This window comes from Nannospalax galili, unplaced genomic scaffold, assembly GCF_000622305.1.
Source record: "Nannospalax galili isolate Female #2095 unplaced genomic scaffold, S.galili_v1.0 scaffold2379, whole genome shotgun sequence".
NCBI classification, from domain to species: Eukaryota; Metazoa; Chordata; class Mammalia; order Rodentia; family Spalacidae; genus Nannospalax; species Nannospalax galili.
This window is the reverse complement of record NW_008342586.1, coordinates 1-7177: the sequence shown is the minus strand read 5'-3', so window position 1 is coordinate 7177 and position 7177 is coordinate 1. Positions and strand designations below refer to the sequence as shown.

At 47.4% G+C, this 7177-nt stretch overlaps 1 pseudogene; it reads left to right on the top strand.

Moving 5' to 3' along the window:
- Positions 1 to 2507: 2507 nt before the first annotated feature.
- LOC103738553 lies at positions 2508 to 3929 on the top strand (annotated as a pseudogene).
- The last annotated feature ends 3248 nt before the right edge of the window (positions 3930 to 7177 follow it).

Genomic DNA, 7177 nt, shown 5'->3' with positions numbered 1-7177 from the left:
CAATAACGACCGAACCGACAGGACACACTGCTGTAATAGTGGCCCCAATGTCATGGGAGTAACCAACCACTTTTGATTGATTTAAGGCCCCATTCACAAGATGGAACCCATACCTGGTACTGTCATTGGGGCCAAAACCTGTGGCATCGACAGATCAGAAACCCTAGAAGAGAATCTGCTACTGCTATTCTGCTAGATGGTCATGGTTTAAACTAACTCCTAATGACTTATCCTTCCACCCATAGATTTGTGCATCTTTCAACTCTCACCGGAAGAAGATAGTGATTCACACAGAGACCCACAACTGGTCAAGGTGCAGAGAAGAGATTTAAAGCTTCTCAGTCCTAAAAGAAACATTTACCTCACACCCCCTCCTCCCAAAGCTCAGGAATCATTGCAGAACAGGGGGTGGAAAGATGGTTAGAACCAGAGGTGGTGGGTGAGCACAAGGAAACCGTGTTTTCTGGACACAGCGGGGCAGCTGAACACACGAACCCACAGTGGTAACAGCACAGGACCTCCAGTAAGCTGAAGCCAGACAAATCCCCGCATGGACGGGAAGGCCAGGAAGCCTCAGCCCTGACTGAAGAGCTGTTGGCAATTAACAGCTACCAGGAGAGGAAGAGTCAGTTTTCTTTAATGGTGTGATTCCTGGTAAGTCTACCACATGCCAGTGGATAGCCACCCACCCCAGAGTATAAGGGCAGCACAAATCAGACTCCATAGGTTTACATAAAAATGAGGAGGGGGTTGGGGGAGGGGTGAGTATGCTCAAAATACATTGTGAGAAATTCTCAAAGAATTGGTTTTTTAAAAGGCTGAGGTCAAAATTTGGGAGTCAGGGTTCTATAGACAGATGGAAAGGCATAGTCATTTCTCACAAATATTTCTTTTGCTTTATTCCAATTATTCCGACTCTGAGGCAAGAACAGAAGAAAGACACAGGAGAGTGAGCGCCTGGCGCCCTCCTAGCTGCAGCAAACCAAGCAATGATTGTTCCAAAACTCTCCTAGGGAAACACTTTCTTGTAGAATGTTGAACCAAAGAGAGCAGCCAGCTGACTTCCCACAGACACATTTCTGCCCAAACTTCAAATCAGAAAGCAGGACCCACTTGCAACCCTGGACACCCCAGTGTTCTCTCCCAGCCCGGTCCTTCCTCGCGGTGTCCTCCCTCGCGGGGCGGCTCTACTCCTACAGTCAGAGCACAGCTTGAGCAAACGGGGTCATATGTTGTTGTATGCAGTGTCTGCTCAGTGCTGTGGGCACTCCTCTGTGTTGGGACGTGGCATGGCATGACTTGTGCATCCTGGTGTTGAATGGTAGGATTCCACGTGTGAGTGAAGCAGTGTCCTTGTGCCTGTCTTTGGCTGACACATCCATAGGCCCCAAGCAGGGCTGGGAGAAGAGCCTCTGGAATGTTCCAGGTGGGGCTCTGTTTTCTGCCTGGTGATGGGAAGCTGGGCCCCAGTGGCACTTGGCTTGGGCTCCCCACAGGGATGGCTGCAATCACCTCCACTGCAGCAACGAAGACCTGGGGCCTCTGTGTGTCTTCACCGATGCTGCTTGGAGTGACTCTGTGAAGGTGCCCGTGGGCCTCGAGGGGACAGCTTCTAAGGCCTCTCTTTTGTCCTGATAATTTGAATTCTTCTGGCACTTTGACCAGAAATGCTTTTCTCGTGAATACCGCCCCCCACTCAGTCAGCTGTCTTCCAACACCCTTAACGGTGTATTCTGATAAATGGAAAGTCTTAGTTTTACAATAACCCAAGTCGTCCCTTTTCCTAGAGCCAGGTTTGTTTTAGAAATGTGCCTGCATTAAGCTCGCAAAGATGGACCCATGAGCTCCCTTCTAAAAGCTCCCTTGTTTTTACATTGAGACCCATCTGAAACTTCTGGCACTTTGACCAGAAATGCTTTTCTTGTGAATACCGCCCCACTCAGTCAGCTGTCTTCCAACACCCTTAATGGTGTATTCTGATAAATGGAAAGTCTTAGTTTTACAATAACCCAAGTCGTCCCTTTTCCTAGAGCCAGGTTTGTTTTAGAAATGTGCCTGCATTAAGCTCGCAAAGATGGACCCATGAGCTCCCTTCTAAAAGCTCCCTTGTTTTTACATTGAGACCTGTAATCCATCTGAAATTGATTTTTATGTGTGTGGGGGGGGGAGGAGGTGAGCTCGCTGTACAGACAACAGTTGACTCTTTCTTTCCTGTTAGCGCAGTCATGGCTTTATTTCAAATCTCTTCTTTTAAATGAAACTCCAGTGTAGTCACAGTTTCCACATCAACGTCCTCTTTCTGTTCTAGGGTTTAATCGGGGTCTCAGCTATCACGTCCCTCCTCCAGCCCCCAGTGGTCTGCACTTTCCTTGTTTACGAGACCTTGGCAGACCTCCTGAGTGGTGGCCAGGCCGCCTGTAGCCCGTCTCTGAGGTGTTCTTGTTTGTGATGTCTTTCACAAACAGACCGAGGCTTCTGCATTTTGGAAGTGACACCACTGACGGGAAATGCCCTTCACAGCACATTGCATCTGGGTTCCCAGTGGCGGCTTTGGAGGTGCGACAGCTGGTGGACGTGGTGCTGGACCACTCCCCACAAAGAGAGGTCTCTTCCCTTTTGCCTTTAGGAGCTGTTGAAGAACCAGGAGACCAGTCCTCCCCTAGAGATGGGGGGGGTTCTGATCTGCCCTACCTGAGATGGAATGTCTAGCTTCCAGAGATGGGGGGTTCTGATGTGCCCCACCTGAGATGGAATGTCTAGCTTCTAGAGATGGGGGGGTTCTGCTGATGTGCCCCACCTGAGATGGAATGTCTCGCTGCTGCCTTTGAAATCCGAGAACAAAGCGATCTTTACCTGCCTGCTCATTTGCTCAGGTCTTTATTTAAGGTCATGTGATGCATGCATATTTAGTTCCTATATTATCATCTTAAAAATTCAGTGTTAAGGCTGGGGAGATGGCTTAGTCAGTAAAATGCTTGTCTTGCAAGCACAATACCAAGTTCAATACTAAGAACTCACATTTAAAATATAAAAAGGCAGGCTTGGCAGCCCATGCTTGTAATCCCAGGGCTGGGTAGATAGAGACAGGAGGATCCTGGGGCTTGTGGCCGTCCAGCCCGCCCAACTCATTGGTCCTCAAGCCAGTGAGTGTTGAAAGAATAAAGATGAGAAGCTCTTGAGGTTGACCTCTGGCCTACACAGGCGCGTGCACACACACACACACACACACAGACATATACACACACATACACGTGCAAACACACAGAGGCACATGCACATGTGCACACACACACACAAGTGCACACACACAATCAGTATTAAAGGTCCTGGTGAATGATGCTGGCATCTCCATCCCCATGGCTCCCAATGAGTGGCTAGACAAAGGGGACTTTTCAAAAGTACTCAGTGTGAACTTGTCGAGGGTGATCAAGGTGACTCTGAGCACGCTGTCCTTAGTGAGGAAGGTGAAGGGCCATGTGAGCAACGTTTCCAGGGTCTTGGGATGGGTGTCCCTCCCGGGTGGTGGTCAATGCATTTCCAAGTATGGTACACAGGAGGGAGCTCTCCTGTTTTGGAATGAAAGTGGCTATAATAGAGTCTGGAGCATTCAAGACCAATATAGCTAATGAAAGATTATTACTCAGCAGAAAGGAGCTGTGGGACAAGGCCAGCTCAGACATGAAAGAGACTTATGGAGGGACATTTTTAGAACCCTATCTGACAAATGCAAGATCATGGTACCAAAAGTGCACAGAGGACCTGTTCTGGGTGACAGGTTGCATGGAGCACTGACTGCCTGTCATCCCTGTACCCGGTACTCACCTGGCTGGGATGCCAAGCTCTTCTACCTCCCCATGAGCTATCTGCCAACCTTCCTGGTGGATGCCATGGTATACTGGGTCTCCCCAAAGCCCACCAGGGCTCTGTGAAGCACACATGTGCCTGTATGGTTGGGAAAATATGGATACATTGTGAGTGAGTGGATTCCTTGGTCAAGGAGAGTAGGGTGGATGGAGGGAACCTTCCTCACACAAATGACTCTGTGCTGATATTACTGAGAATGGAGAAGACTAGAGCAAGAACCGAAGAACTCTGACAAGGGCTAGGGATTCAAAAGTGCTGGAGCTACACTGATGGACACTGGGAGACACAATCATACTGTGTAGACCATATTTTATATATATATAATATACAATATATATTATATATGTTTGTTAAGTTGGGTGGGGAAGACTGGGGGGAGGTGCAGAGAGGGGAGTGGTTCTGAGCACCATCAAACTATATAGTATGAAAATCACAAAATTTCAATTAAAAAAACCAGCGTTCCTGTTCACCTCTTACTGAGCTGCAATAAATGGGACCAGAGTCAACCTCTTGCCTACAATAACAATGTCAAATAACATAATGTGAAAAATAATGGATTTCAAGACCTAGTGCCAAGACATGTAGAAGAAGGACTCCTGGGAGCTGGAAGCGATGGGGTACTGCCATTGCCAGCAGTTTCCTGCCATGGTTCATAAGGGGACCCACCTAGAGTGAAGGGGCTCCCTGGGGTTAGTATACAGCTGGTTCAAGGTCAAAGCGGGTAGTCTGCAGAACAGAGTACCAGACAGAAGACACAGAAAGAACTCTGAAGTTTTCCAGAACACCCAGCACTCAACAGAGTGGTGACTAGTGCATGCATGCCAGGAAGCAACCCCACACCAGAACAAACGCCCCCAGGTGATGGGAAACAGAGCCCCAAACCCACAAAGTGAGAGGAAACAGCACCTTGAACTCACACAGTCAGGATCGTTGCCCATTCTCACCAGCAGATGGAAATTTCCATAGCTCATGCTCGGGCTGCTGGGTGGTTTACTCAGAAAGGGCAGCCTCGGTAACAGGGAAAAATGAACCACAGACTAAACGTTCTGTTCCTGGCCTATAAATGTGGAAAACACTCCTGAAAGGACAGACTGCCTCTGAGTAACCAGCTGCACCTCAGAACAAACCTCAAGAATAATTTAGGAGCATAAAATATTCAACAGCCAAGGTAAAATTTGTGAATGTTTGGCAGCCGACCTGAAACTGCCAACTGCACAAAGACTTAGGAAGTTTCAGCCCAAAATGAGAAGAGGGAAAAAAATCAATCCCGTGAAACCAGATTGATGAGTGACAGAGTTCAGAACTAGAAAAGTACTCGAAGTTAGTTGTGCTAGCTATATGCAGTGTGTGCTCAAAGTACAAGATGAGGTGTGTGACCTGGCGGGGGGTGGTGGAAAGTATTTCTAAACCCTAAACTGAGCAGGAAACTGGAGGTGAACTCACAGAGTACAAGATGAAAAATACCCTGAATGGGATCAAAGTGGATTAGACATTAGTGGAGAACGCACTAGTGAATTGGAAATCAAGGCAACAGAAATTCTTCATAATAAAAATGCCAAGAAAACACTGCAGACATCTGTAGAGAACCGTTGAGTTTAGAGACATTAAGCAGCCTGAATAGGTGTGCGGAGACCTTCTGGAGAGACAGAAGACACAAAAAAGCAGACCTGAACCAATCGTGGCTCGGTTGTTTGTGTATTTCATGAAAACCGTATGCTTGCATCTTCAAAGCACTCAGTGAACTCCCAAGATGAGGACATGAGGAAATGTCAAAACACACCCTCCTGAAATTGATCAGGAAGGACCCTACCAGAGCACACCACACTGGAAGCCGCCAGAGCCGCTTCTGCAACCTGGCAGGTGTCAGGGTGGATATGAGCCTCCTGAGAAAGAGGCTTTCGAAAGTGGAAGCAAAGTCAGCCTTGGCCAGGAGTGGAAGGGCTGGAAGCATTCGCTACCACTAAGAGGAATTTATGACAGTTACCAGGCTAAAATGAGCTTAGAGAGGTCACAGATCGAAGACACGTGTGCAAAATAGAAGACGTCACTGTGTATGAGCTTGGACCATGAACACTGAAGATGAGAAACGAGAAAGGCATCGAAAATATAAACCACAGGCCAGGTGTGGTGGCCACGCCTGTAGTCCCAGAACTCAGAAGCAGAGGCAGGCGGAGCTCTGTGAGTTCAAGGCCAGCCTGATCTACATAGTGAGTTCCAGGACAGCTGGGGCTACAGGAAGACCCTGTCTCAGTAAACAAAATCAAAAAAATAAAATTAAAAATTAAAAAACAACCAACCAACCAGCCACACAATAACCCCAAACAAAACAAACAAGTAAAAACACTCAGGGCGAGCAATATCTATGAAATTAAGGAAATCAAAGATCCTAAAAAGTAGTGAGGTGTGCTCCATTTGTGCAGAGACTCACCGTAGTCAAGGCACAAATGTCTACAAAATGACCAATGGTTTCACATATGATCTCTCTCAATGTGCCTGAGTGGACTTCTGTCCATAATTCTAGAATCTATAAAGAAAACAAAGGCATCAAAATAGGAAGAAAGAGAGAGAACGAGAGAGGGAAAGGAGGAAAAACATTCAGAAACAGAGTCAGAGGTTGGTGTGATGGCTCAGTTGGTAAAGGGCGTGAGGCCCAGAGTTTGCTCTCCAGAACCCCTATTTTAAGAAGCCAGGCATGGTGGCATGCCGTTGCTCTTGTAATCCTAGCACTGGGGAGGCAGACAGGGCTCTCTGGGCTCTCTGGCCAGCCACTCTAACCTCCTTGGTAAGCTCTAGGTCAGTGAGAGACCCTGCTTTGAAAACAAGGAGGAGGCAGATCACACAAAGTTCAGAGGTAAACGTGGGGGGCACATAGGGGCGAGTTGGAGGAGAGGCCGGGGGTAGATTGGATCCAGGCATATTATATGTATATATGAATATTAGATAATGTAGTTATTAAAAACTAGACACGGTGGATGGCTGAGGGTGATACAAGGTTGTTGACCTCTGACTTCCCCAAGCACTTGTACATAATTACATGCACATATGCATATATACAGAGAGAGAGAGAGGGAGAGAGAGAGAGAGAGTAAAATAAGAGGAATTCCATTATCTGATTGTAAGAGTTGAACCCCTTTACAGTAGCTGCAGTCCTAAAGCAGTGTTGGGTTTGTACAAACATTCTTAAATAAATCCATGAAATAGAACAGAATAGAATCAGACTCACACTGTGTAGATTACTGGCTTTATGACCAAGCTGCCCAGGAGCTGAAGTGGAAGGAAGGAAGGGAGGGAGGGAGGGAGGGAGGAGAGGGAG